The sequence below is a fragment of the Suricata suricatta genome, chromosome 4 (genome assembly GCF_006229205.1).
Source record: "Suricata suricatta isolate VVHF042 chromosome 4, meerkat_22Aug2017_6uvM2_HiC, whole genome shotgun sequence".
Lineage (NCBI taxonomy): Eukaryota > Metazoa > Chordata > Mammalia > Carnivora > Herpestidae > Suricata > Suricata suricatta.
In genome coordinates this window covers 33,240,479-33,256,099 of record NC_043703.1, presented here as the reverse complement: position 1 = coordinate 33,256,099, position 15,621 = coordinate 33,240,479, and the positions used below count along the sequence as shown (strand labels likewise).

Here is a 15,621-nt window from a genome sequence, read left to right as displayed (position 1 = left end):
CTTCCCACCAACTACACTCTGTCCCCAGCCCCTGCTCTGGCTGTTTGAGGGATGCTTCTCTTCAACCATTTTGAACCCAGTAGTATGTAAGCAAAACTTACAAATACTCATAGCTAAAAATAATATGTTGCTTCATTTAAGCAATGATTTCTACTTTAACAATCTTTTTTTAGAGGTTATTGTTCCTTTTTTGTTTTACCGCTTAACTGTGTTTTATTAGGTAGATCAAACTCATTACAACTTCATAGATCATGAAAGTAGTATATATTTTTATTAAATGGTTAAAAAGACACGTGGTAATCATCCAAATGAGTTGTAGATTCCATGGATCTTTTTCTTCTCATGCATTCACTATTGTTTTCCCCAAACTGTCGCCCTTCAGCATTCCCATAAACACAGCTGGCATGGCTTCAAACCCTTCAGTGATGTAGTCATGGTTCTGGATTTTACTCTCTAAGACCCATTTCAGCAAGTCTCTCAAAGACTTCTGGCACACATCTCCTTGCCAGTGGGTGACAGTGAACCCTCCATGCAGAGCTGCTGATAGAGAATCATCTCTGGGGGTGGGCCTGGGGAAAGTGGGTGAGTACAATTATACACAGAGATGGCTCCACATATAGCAATTCTTCCAAAGTTCTTCATCTGGGGATAACAACGTTTGAAAACTCTCCATCTACATTATCAAACTAACAATCATAACCATCAGGAGAGACTTTTTTCAGTTTCTTCCAAAGACTCTACTGTTTTGTGGTTAAAAGCAACATCATACCCAAGGTTTTTAAGATAGGCAGTCTTTTCATCAGACCCTGCTGCTCCAACAACTTTTCAGCTCTTGAGCTTAGCTGTCTGGCCTGCGGCAGAACCCACCGCCCCCGCTGCTGCATTAACCTTCACCGTTTCTCCACCCTTCACACCACAGACGTCAGGGAGGCCAAAGTAGACCATTAGCCCTGTCATGCCAACTGTTCCCAGAGCCAAAGACATGGGTAATGTGTCTGGCCACTCTGCAGGCAGTTTTTCCAGATTTTTCCCATCAGAAATGAGGGATTTGTGCAGCCTGAAGAATCCACTACCAGAGTTCCTGTTGGGAAGGCGGAGTGTTTACTTTCCACAACTCTGGCCACTTGCCACCCCATCATCATATCACCATCCTTCAACTTTTTGGCTGCCACTCTCCTGTGAGGATCCACAGCAAAGAACAAAGCTTGCAGCAGGACCTCTCCATTGTTTAAGGGTAGAAGTTCAACTGTCTTCAACTCAAAGTTAGGGCTGCCTTCAAAGTAATTCTTTAGGGTCCAGTTCTTCCCATAAACCATCCTGAAGTTTGAGAGTCCGCAGGTTCCACTATCTGGACAGAGAAGGCGTTCAGGGTTGCAATGTTCCCTTTTGAAAAATACATTCTCTTATAATTTTATATTGTGATATTAAACAGTCTTAGTGTCATTCATACATATCTATGAACCAAAGATAATTTTTATCTTCTAGTTATTGAAGACCCTTTCTCACCCTTGCTTTGACCTTATTAAGTCCCTTGTCTATATTGCATTTTACACTCCTTGCTGTACCTTTTCAAATCTTTGAGTATCCAGCTAACATGTCATTTCCTTCATGTAATCATTCAGAATTATTTCAGTTTTTATCTATACCTCTCTTCTCTCTTATTCAAAAATGCTATAGTAAATTGCACAATTAACCCATAGAAAAGTATTGTTTATTTCCTGATTTTGTACATATGTTAGTACTTATCACCCCAGTTAGACTGTAAGTATCTCTCTTATGTTTGTCTAGTCACCACAATATTGTGGCATCTATGAGAGAGATCAATAATAAAGATGGATTGGTAGATTGATGGGTTAAACAACATCAAAAATGGATTGAACATTAAGAAGGAAAGAGAAATGCATTATGAAATGCTGATTAAAATGGAAATATTTTATTGATGTTATATGTTTATTTATTTTCAGAGAGAGAATGAGGGAGAGAGGCGGAGGCAGAAAGAGACAAGAGACAGAGAATCTTAAACCAGCTCCACACTCCGAATGGAGCATGACTCGGGGCTGAGCTGATGACCCTGAGATCATGACTCAACCAAAATCAAGACAGACGTTCAACAAATGGAGCCACCCAGGCACCCCCAAAAGAGAAATATTTTAGATAGATACATGTGTGAGTGGAATTATGATCCAAATTTATTTCAAAACTACCCTTCCCTGGAATGGTAAGGTGAAAAACTCAAAACTTAGAGAGCTGCATCTCCTACAAGCAGAAGTCAATCCCCTTCTCAGCAAGCAATGAACTGTGCAATCCCACACCAAGAGGGGAAAACAAAATGCAAACAAAGGAGGCTCCTGAAAAGTTTAGATCATTTCCTTCATACAAGAACCATCAATAGCCAGCACTTCTCAATTTGGATCACATGTCAGACACTGGGTCAAGCAAACTATTATCTCATTGGATCTATTATCACCCCCGTTTTATAGATGACAAAATTGACACACAAAAGAGCCTAAGGGTCTTCTCAAAGGTAGCCCAAATGTACTGCATTCTTATTTTCACAGAGGCCCCAGACTGCAGATACAGAAAAATACAACAGTTTGAACATCATGACCTGAGAGCACCCAGGAAAGAGATCCCATCCAGACCAAAGGCAACTTTCAACAGTAGCTGACTCCTTCTAAGAGATGAGAGTGGGTCAAATAGGTGAAGAATCAAGAAAAGAATGTTCTAAGAGAAGAACAGCATGACTAAAGGCTAGGTGGCCCAAGAAGGCATAACCTAGTCTGATAACTGCAAGTGCTTGAGACTGAGATACCAAATAGTATGAAACAGAGCATACAGGGTCCCATAATGACCTGTGCAGGCAATGTGCGTACAAAGGAATATCCCATCATGATGTCAAGGCATTTGAAATTTTTTGTTCAGCAATGTTATATGATTGGAGGCATACATAAATGAAACAGCCAGAGAACAAAAAAAATGATATATAATCATAATTTCCTAAATTATTGAGAAAAAAATTTAAGGGAGCTAAAAGACTGGGATATGATCAGTCTGGGAGGAGAATTTTTAGAGAAAGTAGGTCCTGAATCAGCTAACGCAAGTCATTCGGGGGTGCCTGGATGACTCAGTTGGTTAAGTGTCCGACTCTTGATTTCAGCTCAAGTCATGATTTCATATGTGGGGCTCTGTATTAACAGCTCAGGGTGGAGCCTGTTTGGGATTCTCTTTCTCCCTCTGTCTCTGCCCCTCCCCCACTTGAGTGTTTTCTCTCTCAAAATCAATAAATATTTCAAAACTCATTACTAATAGAATATACTTAATTAAAATAAGCCAAAATCAATTGAAAATTGGTTCAAAAACAAGTTAGTAGAAAAGCAAATTAGTGGAAATTTAAGAATAAGGTAGAACATTTTGAAGTTTTACTACTTTGATCTCATTTCCCTTTTTCCTCCAACATAAAATAACAACAACAAAAAAACTTTGTATATGTACAAAAAGTATGAATAGTTGTGAATTTAATTGCTTATTAGAACCTTTAAACTTTGATAATGTTTTCTTAAACTATATATAAAATATAGTGATAATAGTAAAAGTAGTAACACCAAGTACTAAGACATCTATCAGTTATGTCTTCCCAAATATATATCAAAAGAAAATGGGCTCAAATAAAATCTTATGAAAAGTTCTTAATTGAATAGAAGCAAAAACATGTTAGCACCATGTGAATATAATGGGATGAGCTTGTAAGAGGTTATGAAATGCCTTTTTTTGGAAATCTACTCCCAATTTTTGTTTAATTAAATACTTACTTTTCTGAAAGTAAAAAGTCTGCCCAAATGATTGTTCTAAGATTTCTCAGAAATGAATCTATTATTATCTTCTTTTTTATTTTATCTGTGTGTATGTGTGTGTGTGTGTGGACATGGACTGAATGAATCCTAGTATTTTTCAATATTTATATTATTCCCAAAAGGTATATATGTACTAAATATCTAACTAAAGTTTTATTTCTATGAATTTAGTTTTAAATCTCTTGGTCAAGTTTCCAACCGTGATTATGTACAATGATCCAATTACATAGTTTATGAGTTAATTTATTAACATTAATTATTGTTCATGTAAAGCTAGAAAATGGGATCTTGAAAACACTAAGTTTAAATATAATATCACAGACCCAATATTTCAACAGCAACATGAATCAGGTAATAAATAGCTCCCTTTGATCATTGTTTTTAAAGTCTCTTGAACCATGCTTTGATTAGTTCTATTTAATATTTAACATCTGGTTAGTCAATTTCAATCTGCAGGAAACACTGCTGGAAAAATTCTATGCTGACTAAATACATTTATAATACTACAAAGCTGACATGTAATTGATTTTAGTTCCCATAAAAGTATTATGTTAACTTTCCTTAATCTATATATTTGTATTTTGTGCAGTCTAGTGAATTCACACCAGAGATGCTAAATTTTTATTTCTTATCAATATTTTATGTAAAATTGATAGGATTATATTTTAGTCTAAGTACCACTTTCCAATTTTTCCCTGAAAAGAAAATAACATACTAAAAAATATGACTACACAGCTGTAGTACTAATGCAATAGATCCTGATTGGCTGGTTACAGTTCTGTTAGTTATTGAAACACGTACAGTCGTGAAACATTTTCTCCAAGCTATCTGGCCCCGGAGAGATTTTTAGATTGTTTTTGAAAAATGTAAAAGTTTTTACTTCCCATAGTTTTAGGTTGCTTTTTTTTTTAAGTATTGTGTAAGTTAGGAAATTAAGAATTTTCTCCTCATTAAATAAAGGGTGGTGATGTTTGCAAAAATTTGTTCAAGCCAGTAATTCGATTATTGGTCATATATCATTTTACATGGTTGCATATTAAAATATACAAGTTTGCCAAATTTATAAATAATAGCTGCTTCCAAGGAGGCTATGGATTTTATAAACCAGAAATTTTGGTTAGCTTTTTAACACTAACTTAACTGACAGAGAAATTAATTATTTTAGATATACAAAAATATACTTTTAATAGTTGGTTTCAAATACTCAATCTGTTGGAATTGGCAAGCTTTCTTTTCTTTAATGTTTATTTATTTATTTTTGAGAGCAAATAGTATTGTAAAAGCAGACTATTAGAAGATGAATAAGCAGAGGAGGAGCAGAGAGAGAGAATGCTCCGCACTCTCAGCGTAGAGCCTGACATGGGGCTCACACTCATGAGTCATGAGATCACAATCTGAGCCAAAGTTAAGAGTCCGGACACTTAACCAACTGAGCCGCCCAGGTGCCCCTGGGAATTCTTTCCTTTAATTTCAGAATTCAGGTTCTCCTCTGTATATGGGGTGAGGAATAATCACAAACTGATAAAAAAAATTATGAAGACAATGTCCAAATTTCAACTCTTTCCCTAATATTGTCACATAATATCTACAATTATAATTGTAACAAATTCAAAAGGTACTACAGTATGGGAAAGAGACATACTTAAAGCTATACTAAAAGAGAAATAAGTCTTCTCTTTCTGAAGAAAATGTCACCGGAGATGGCAATCTCGGGGTAATAAACACACTAAAAAGAAATAAAGGTCTTTCTGCAGTTACCATGGTTGGCTGCCTCAGTTCTGCCCAAGTTTTCTACAGATCTGCAATAAAACGTGTCTTTCACAACCTCTTGGCTTTCACAGCGCTTGGACCAGTACTGAGCCTCTGCTTGATAAATAAATATCGTGCTTGATAAACATCAATAGAGTACAATGACAGCTTGTAGACAGCAAGTAATTCTTTTTAAAATGCACATAGTAAGAGCTAACTTAAAGAGGGTTAACAAATATTTGTTGTCCGGATTCAGGATCTGCTTTTCTCTAATATAATGAAACCATGTTGCTAAAATAAAATTGGTTTTTGTTGTAAGGACTTTGGCTTTTACTCTGAGTGAAACGGGAAGCCCTGGAGAGTTTGAGCCAAGAAATGACATCATGTGGTAAATGTTTTTCGCTGTGGATGCTGGGCTGAGAACAGACTGAAGGACGCACGTGTGGAAGGGAAGAGATCGCTGGGAGGCTAACAGGTTCTTGGCAAAACATAAATGGGGCCTTGGCCCAGAGATGGAGTGAAGGAATCAAAATGAGGCTGGGTTTTGCACACATGTTTTGAAGGTAGCACCAAAATACTTGCTCACAAGAGATGTGGCCCAAAAGAGAGAAAGGGGTTGAGAATGAGTTTGAGGACTTTGATCTGAGCACGTGGAACAATGGAGTCTGAGGTGCTTGTTAGACATAGAGTAGAGGCTGAGAAGACATTTGGACATATGGGTATGGCGAGCAGGGAGCCAACAGGAACGATGAAGATTATTGGACATGAAGCTCTGTGGCATCTCGCTCTTCTTGAGATACTACCACCATGCCTTGGGCAAAGGCCATTCCTTATGGCCAGAAAGTCTACAATTGCTTAAAACTCAGAGACTTGGGGAAGGACACTACATTCGTCTTAAACCATAATGACTGTCAATTCGAGTCCTAGTGCAACGGTCACCTAATGTATTGGTGCTCAGAGAAAGAGCATCGGTGTTTTTATGTAGTTATATTCTTCCTGACACCTTGTGGGATTTTCTGGAAGTGTATAAAATGGCAAATACATTTGTTGTAATTCCATTCCATTTTAACAATATTTATTGAGCATTTGTGATGGGATGGTTGCCAAGGGGCTTACAAATTAAATAGAAATCTCATAAATTTTGTAAAAATATAAAATATTATTGCTCTCAAGATACCTATAGTCTAAAGGGGAAATATATACAAAATAGGAGATATGCTTCGAAAGCAGTGGCTCTTAAACTTTAATATGCATAAGACCCCTGCACTCAACCCTGGGGATTTTTTTTTTTTTTTTTGCTAAGTCTGGCCAAGGACCTCGTATTTTAACAAAATTCCATGTTATTCTATTGAAGATCATCTGTGACTCTCGGTAATGATACTTTGAAATGTACTAAATGAAAATTTTCCCTATTTACTTACAATGTTACGTGTCTAGGCTGGATAAAAGGTGGGGTTGTGCTATCCCTTGAGACCCAGATAAACTGGCTTAAGTTCCAAAACCTGGCCCTATTGGCGTCTGAAAATATCTTAAAGATTTCTGCCTATTCTGGGGAAGCAAATGTTTAGTCTCATGCTCAATTCTGCCTCTCAGACACCTGCTTCTGTCGAGGCTGTTTCTTTTCTGCACAGTTTTTACAGTGGTGAGCACCTCCCCCCACCACCATCCTGTTCTACACACACACACACACACACAAGCTTAACAGACAGAATAGACTTTCTAAAGTTGCCAGGGGAAGAGCTGAGACAAAGAAGAGCAGACATTGTAAAATAGAATTAACTTCAAATCCAGAATTAGGAATCATGCACAAGTCAGAACTTTTACTGACTCTAAGTGTTACTATAATTATACGACGCAATATATTTAAAGAGGAAATGAGGGATATTTAAAAGCACCATGTTGTAGAGACAGTGAAATACCACATCATTCTCCAGAATTCTCCCTTATTAGGCTAATAGAAACCGGGGCTACTGTGATTTCCTGGTCTTGAAAACTAGATGTTTTAGGACCCTTCTATCCCTGAGCTTCTATGATTCTATGAGTAGTTATTACTGTTTGCTTAGAACTTTTCTCTAAGGCTCCCTAAAACAATGTATTTACATATGATATCTGCTCAGCTTGAAATCTGCAGTAGTAAGCAGTTCATTTAAAATTTGGGGTCCTAAGAGACTAAACAGGAAGTTAGAGGAGCTGTCAGCTATGCGGCTGCTAAATCAACAAAGGATAATTTCAGAAGCTTGTCGGAGAACTCTGTGCATAGACTCCCCACTGCAGCCTCATTTACAGGACCCAGCGCAAGAGAGGAAAGGTCTCCAGGCTCCTCTCTTTGGTATGGATAATGCCTCACCCTGATTCAAAGAGCAATACAGTTATACCGTACATAAAAATATAAACACTCCAACTACATAACCAAATTCAGTTATACTTAGTGATCTCCACAATGTGATGAAGTGTTATTACACTCGAAGGGATTAGACAGATCAGAAAAAAAGAGGAATTGTTGGAGCAGACTCCATAGAGAGGCAGAATGTGAAGCAGGGAAATAATGGATACATTTTTAAAATTTTTTTATTATTTTTGAAAGGAGTGAGCAGGGAAGGAGCAGGAAAAGAGAGAAGGAGGATCTAAAGTGGGCTCTGTGCTGACAGCAGAGAGCTCAATGCTGGGCTTGAGCTCATGAACTATGAGATCATGACCTGGGCTGAAACCAGACATTTAAGCAACTGAGCCACCCAGGTGCCCCTGAGAGAGTGTGTGTGTGTGTATACACACATATATTTTAAAGACAAATGGAGGCATTAAGCATGAAAGCTGATGCTATATTGGTGAAGAATGATGAGGATATTTACCTGACTGAAGAGTGTGCCGGCTTGTGTGTTATTGACAATGAGGGTAGATTGTTTGGATGGATGCAGTGGCTCATAAGGAACATTAGAGGTTTAATTTTAAGCACATGATTACGAACTTGAAGATGATCGTTGGAGGCTTTGGGAGGAGGGGAGTCAAAATTGAAAAAGGTGTTACTTGATTTAAAACAGAAAGTTAAATAGTATTGTAAAAGCAGATTATTGGAAGATGAAAGTGCCTCAGTAAGTCTGATGAATAATAAATGAATACAAGATGATTGCAGTTGTCCACATAATAAAAATAACCAAAGCATAATTATTTAGAGCTTACCATGTGCCAAGCATTATTATAAGTTGCCTAACATGTCTTAACTAACGTATTTCTCCCTACAGCCTGTTCAGCTAGATATCACTAATATACCCATTTTAAAGATGAAGAACTCAAGTCATGGGGTAGTTAAATTATTTGGCTAAGCTTGCAATTTCTACAAAGAAACTGAGATTTGAACTTGGGTTCCTGAATCTGATCTCAGTCACTCACCAAGGGTGCCTAAAGATATGAAAAAAAATAAAAGAAAGGTGATTTGAAAACCTCAAGAAAGAGCTGCAAGAATTTAGGGAGCAGAGAGAGAAAGGAAACAAAGATAAATCCCAAGTTTCCAGCATAAGGAGCAGGAAGGATTGATAGTATGTTTGATAACTATTTAAGTTTTAGAAGTGTATTAGTGACACAATAATAGAGAGAGGCGATGATGTATTTGCCAATCAATACATGAACATCATTTCTTTTAATGTAAGGAATTTTCCACATTGAGAAAAAAATAGATTAGGAGTTGATTGTGCCTCTTAGTAGCTATATTTAAAGCGTTGCTGCTATTTTTCATGTGAGATAATACTCTGTATTTATGTAGCACCTTTCTTCTAAGGAGCTCGAAGCATTTTACCACAATGCATTACCTTATTCATCCTCATAACATCCCCTTTTAAGAAAGGAAGTGTCAAGTGTAATGATGGAACACTGAGACAAATGGAGCTAGTGACTTGCCAAGATCATAGAAACTCCTAGAGCAAAACTAGGTGTGGAACTTGGGCTTTCTTTAGTTCACAATCCTTTCCAATCTCTTAATAATATGTCTCAAATGTGTCTGAAATGTTGGCAAATTTATCTATAAATTAGCATATTTAGACCATGTTATAATCTAGTATTACCTGAGATGTGTGCATTGTGAATGTGGTATTTTGTAATTGAGTAAATCTATAAAATGGTAAATATCAATGCTTCATTCTTTAAAAAAAAAAAAAGTCAAAACTCTCCTTTTCAATTAGGCATTTCCTATGTCTGGCTTTAACCCTAAAGTTTTGATAAGTATGTAAATCTTGTAAATCATGAGAAAATGCTATCTTATACTTGAAGAAGCTTTCGTATATAAAAGCCCCAAATTATCTGTAAATGATTTTTAAAAAGACAACACGCACATACACACACATGCACACACATGCACACGCACACACATACAGAGGTGATGGTAACATAGCAAAAAATATCAAGCAATCTCCTTAAGTATTTTTCTTTCCTCCTGATACTAAGGGGACAAAGAATAATACCCTGAATTTTTGGGAAATACTTTAAAACTCAAAATATGTTACTGCTCACTTCTACATACTAACTAAAAGTTCTCATTTTCTTTATATCACTTCCTTACAAATGCAATGCAAAATTAGTTTATAATCATATCCTTAGTTGTTCAGGTCTTAAAACAACAGAGAAAAGGCAGACAAAGTGTTGACTTAATTTTTTTAAAAAGAGAGTTAATAGAATATATTCATTGTCAAAGTCCTTTAACAAAATCCTTATGTGCGCTGGTGGGCGGAACACAATATTGGACACAAGCGGAGCTATATTCAGTAAAGCAATCTAAGATCAAAGGCTCAATCACCGGCTTACACAATTTAAGGCAGGTATGCATTTTACTTTTCCTCCTTAAGTTGCACATGCTCAGCTCTTAAAATGTGTAAAGCCCTTTAGAAATTCTACCCCTTTGGGCAGTGTATTCCAGTTGAAAATAAGAACTAGAAGCACTTTTTCAATGACAATCCATGAAAAGAACAAAAGTGATGAAAAACAAATGATGTCCAACAATGTGTCAGAAATTATACCGAATCAGATTCATCATTATGCCCAAAGTGGAAGAATTATTTGGGGAGCTAAGTTGTATTTCACGTTTCTACCATTGTCTATAGCAAGTAGAAGGCTTTAGGAGGTGTTTTTCTTTATGTTTTATGTTTTTCTGTGCTGCAGGATTCATTAACAATTCCTATTAACATTCATAAGCGATGGTCAACCATTTCCTAGATAAAGCTTTAAATTCTGACTAATCCATGTGAATTTTCTGAATGACTTCAATTACTGTGATTATGCTTAGTGTTTTATAAAATGCCAAGTCTGGTAGTCTCAAAATTGACACTACCAAAAAAGTAGTTCTTTTATCAACACAACATATGTTTACATACTTATTCAACACACATTTATTGAACACTTGCTATGGATCAAGCACTGTTGAGAGCAATGAGGGTAAAGCAATGAACAAAAACAAGGCACTGCTTTCTTAGTGGTCACACTCCAGAGTGAGAAGAGAGAAAATAACTCTTAATCAATAATTACAACATGTAATATATCTAGTACTGGTAATGGCTGAAAAGCAAAGTCAGCTGCGGAGAAGTCTGAGTGCAGTGAAGGATGAAATGTGTAGTAGAACATTATATCTTTGTGTTTCTTGAGTTAAGTCAAATATGGAAACTACCTAAGAAAACCCTAAAAGAAAAAATTATGTATCATCCCCTGCCCGATTAGATCGTCCAGGAAAGATCCAATAGAGTTGGGAAAACACATCTGTTTTACTATGTGGGCAGTTTCTGGGATTTCTTCCGCATGAAGGTGATCAGCATTCTGTCTTCTCATTCATCCCACAAAAATCTATTGAGGACCTACAATATACAAAGCTGTATGTTCAGGAGTGTAGGTGGTGAATACGATCCATATTTTGTCCTCAAAGAAATGTGTTGTCATGGTAAAAGGAATGAATTTGAGCCTTGTAGGTGGCATAAATGCTACCAAAACTACAGAAAGCTGAATAGTTAATCTCACATAAAGCGTTAAGAGAAGCTCTGTAAAGAAAGTGACATCTAAGTGCGACTACAGAGAATGAGAAGGATTCAGGCAGAAAGAACAAGTTGAACAGAAGTGCGCAGGCTGTGTTGTCTCTGTGGGATATGAAGCATAGGACATAGCTGGGAAAGTACTGAAAAAGTAAATTGAGGACAGATCCGAGAGGAACGTGAATGAATACTTTATCCTGTAGGTAATTGTGATGCACTTAATGTTTTTGAGTTTTGAGCCAACAAAATAAACTATCAGATTCGGGTTAGAAAGATGTCTCAGGGGGCAACTGAGTGGTTTAGTCGGTTAAGCATCTGACTCAGGTCATGATCTCCCAGTTTGTGGGTTCAAACCCCGTGTCAGGCTCAGTGCTGACAGCTCAGAGCCTGTAATCTGCTTCTGATTCTGTTGTTTCCCTCTATCTCTGCCTCTCCCCCATTCCCTCTATCTCTCTCTATATGTAAAATAAATATTTTTTAAATTTTTGGGAAAAAAAAGGAAGATGTGTAAGGCAGCAAGGTAAGGAAGAATAAAAAATAGAAAGCAATGAAGGGAGAATGAGGGTTAGCTCTTATAACAGTCTCCTGGGAAATGAAAAGGGTCTAAATGAAAAGTGGAGAAATTGGAGCTGAGAAGACTGGGTGGCTAAGATAGACCTTTTTATGTGGCAACCAATCTTTGGGGCATGGAGGGCAGAGAAGTCTGTTTACACAAGTGAACAAATCTTCCAAATCAGAAGTGGGATAAGGAAGCACCTCAATGTTTTTTTCTGGAAGCAGTTCAAACATAAACACGCTACTTGCAATGTAAATATAGCTTTTTACTTAATAAATCATGTGTTGAGGTCATAATGGGTGTCCAACACTGTCAGGCTCTGTTTAGGATGAAGATGTAAAGCTCTGACACAATTATTACCCCCCAAAATAAAAGATCATAAAGTGCTGAAGCCAGTACATAATACAGAGTTTAATTACATAGTTCAATCTACAAATGTAATTGAGGCACTAATGAAGTCTTGAGTAATTGGGAGACACTAGAGTAACCAATCTCACATTTAATACCTTTGACTTTTTTGTTCATGGAAAAAGATGAAGGGTCAAATGCCTTGATCAGTTTTTCCACTTGCCAGAAAATAACTACTCCCCATGGAGAATCATTTCCTATCTGGTTTCAAATCAGATTACTCTTCCTATTGAAAGAGTTTTCCAAAAACGAATGATTTTCAATGTCAAAGAGTTCTTTTTACTAAATTACTCCTGGTAACTTACTCTTTTATATCATTTTAAATAATTCTACTCCCACCCTTTTAACTTTCAAATATTTGTAGAATCTTATAATATACCCTGTAGTCATTACTCACCTAGCTATATCTTTGTCTACTTAAATCTTTTCATACAAATTAATCCATTCCTTCTCTTAATCATTGCAATTGCTTTCCCCTGGCCCAACTCCAATTTTCCCTCAAATTATTGGTTCTGAGGTCCCTAAGTTCTAACACTGTGTTCTAAACTTAAGTCATATCTGGATATTTCCTTTTTATTTACTTATCATCTTGCCTGTGTGTATGTGATTTGCTGTATACCATCACCCAATAAACACGTAGCCAGGCACAATATGCTGGTTCTGTTCAGATCGCATCAATCTTCCACCTTTTACTTAGCCAGCCACAAATACACTTTGTACTTGGAAGATAACCATAATTCTCTTAAACCTGATAAAGAAAAGTTGTCCATTTTCATACATCACTAGTCTACTATAATAATAAATCGATAGTAATCCATATCAGCATTAGTAAAGTAAGTGAGTTGAATTTGTTTTTGCTTTTACTTCAACTTTCATTTCAGTCTCATGCTTCTTACATGTTCTTTTTAAAAATGGGTTCTATTGGAATATTTTACTCCCCAAAGTAGGTATCACTAGTGGAAATGTATATATTGCTTAAAATTTTTTACATGTTTTTCCTTTTATATTAAACTCTACCTAAATTAATATATGGACTAAGAAAATTTAAGAAGAAATGATTGTCTTAGTTTCAACAACAAAAGGGAACTATGAAATTTTATTTCAAAATTTTCCTGCTATGTCTATTAAATTGTCTATGTTTATTTTTTAAATACTACTTATCCAATTTTTTTTAAATCTGATCTGTTGATTCAAATAAGCACATAATCCCCAATAATAAATAGAGAAATAGAAAGAGAGCTAATACATGATTTCTGGATTTATAGGCTTCAAAACTATGTATTCCTTCTGCCGGGGAGACAAATGATCCTTCACCCAACATGTCAACAACACAACTCATGAAGTTACATTCTCTTCTGCATCTAAAATCATGCAATGGAGAGATTTCGCTCTACCTTTTCTTTTCTCCCCTTCATGACCTCCTGAATCTCAATTATTTATCCATATTGAAAACAGTATCTTCCTAATTAGATTCTGAGCTCCTTTCAGGCAAAAACCATATTTTAGTTTCCCTAACCCTTAGCAGAGTATCTGGCCTAGACTAGTTCTTCAATAAACATTCACTGAATTCATGAAGTATGAATTAGTGAATAAATCATGATCACTTCTCCATTGCTGGCAACCTATGCAAAGATGAAGACAGTATTTTTAGAAGGAATGTTGCGGGGGGGGGTGAGTGGGCCTGTATTCAGAGTAGAACTACTACACTTATTTTCTTCATTATTTTTCCTTTCCATTGTCTCTGACTCTTAGGAATCAAATGTGTTCCCATGTACATTTCTAAACTGTAGGGCATTAGATAGTAGTAAGTCTCAGACATTAAAAAGCAATTGGTGAAATTTGAATAAGCCCTGTAAATGGATAATACTATTTTATTACCTGTTAATTTCCTTATTGTGTACTATGATTATGTAAGATAATGTTCTTGATTTTAGGAAATACATGCTGAAGCATTTAGGGGGAAAGAGACATTATGTCTATAACTTATTCTCAAATGGTTGAGAAACGTATCCAGAGAGAGAGAGAGAGAGAGAGACAAAGAGAAACAGAGACAAAGAGAATGATTAAGCAAATGTAGTAAAATGTTAACATTTAGGGAAACAGAGGGAAAGGTACATGAGAATTCTTTGTATAGACTGAGGCAACTTTTATGCAATCTGAAGTTACTTATTATTATGTCAAAATAAAGAAATTTTAAATGGGGGTCTTAAAAAAGAGAATAGAGAAAATTTAGATGATATAAACAAACTTCACCATTTCATGAAGCATACAGTCTCTCTTCAAGGAACCACAAAGTTAGATGGAAGACAGGAAGCTTTTACAGGATAAAGAATAAAGAACACCGACGAGGAAACATGAAACTATCTGATTGGCTGGGGCTTCATAGAGTCAACCTTGTCTGTGGGGAGAAGGAACAAGGAAATAAGTATAGAGCCCAGAATTGCCTTGGCATTGGCAGATTGGTTGACTAGAAAAACTGCACTTCTCAAACGGAGTAAAGAGTAGTCTATATTTGATTGGAAATTAATGATTTGTAAAGTTACTAGATTATGTCACTGAATTGTTCTCACAGCATTTGGGTTTTTTTTTCCTTTTTGCTCTAAAAAAGGAAACTCAGAAAGTATCTACGTTGTTAAGGCATCAGAACTGGGAGTCAATGGTTTCCAACTTGATGCACAGAGTTCTTGGTCCCACAGATCATTCTGCTTCTCTATCATTAAAAAATTACACATTGCTTTGAGGCATTTTAAGAGTTTTGTGTTATTAAGGAACATTTTTGTAAATCATTGTTCAAATAAATGAACCTAGCCTGGTTTCTCCATACCCAAAACTGTCAGATCCATCAAAAGCCTCTCTCTTGGGGCACCTGTCAGTTAAGTGTCCAACTTCTGCTCAGGTCATGATCTCATGGTTGATGAGTTTAAGCCCCATATAGGGGTCTCTGCTCTCAGCGCAGAGCCCACTTCAGATCCTCTGTCCACCCCCCACCCCCAACTCCCTCACTTGTGCTATCTCTCTTTCTCTCTCAAAAGTAAATAAACATTAAAAAAAAAAA

General features: G+C 36.3%; 1 pseudogene; it reads right to left on the bottom strand.

The window, feature by feature from the left end:
• Positions 1 to 340: 340 nt before the first annotated feature.
• On the bottom strand, positions 341 to 1,316 carry LOC115290490 (annotated as a pseudogene).
• Between the last annotated feature and the right edge of the window lie 14,305 nt (positions 1,317 to 15,621).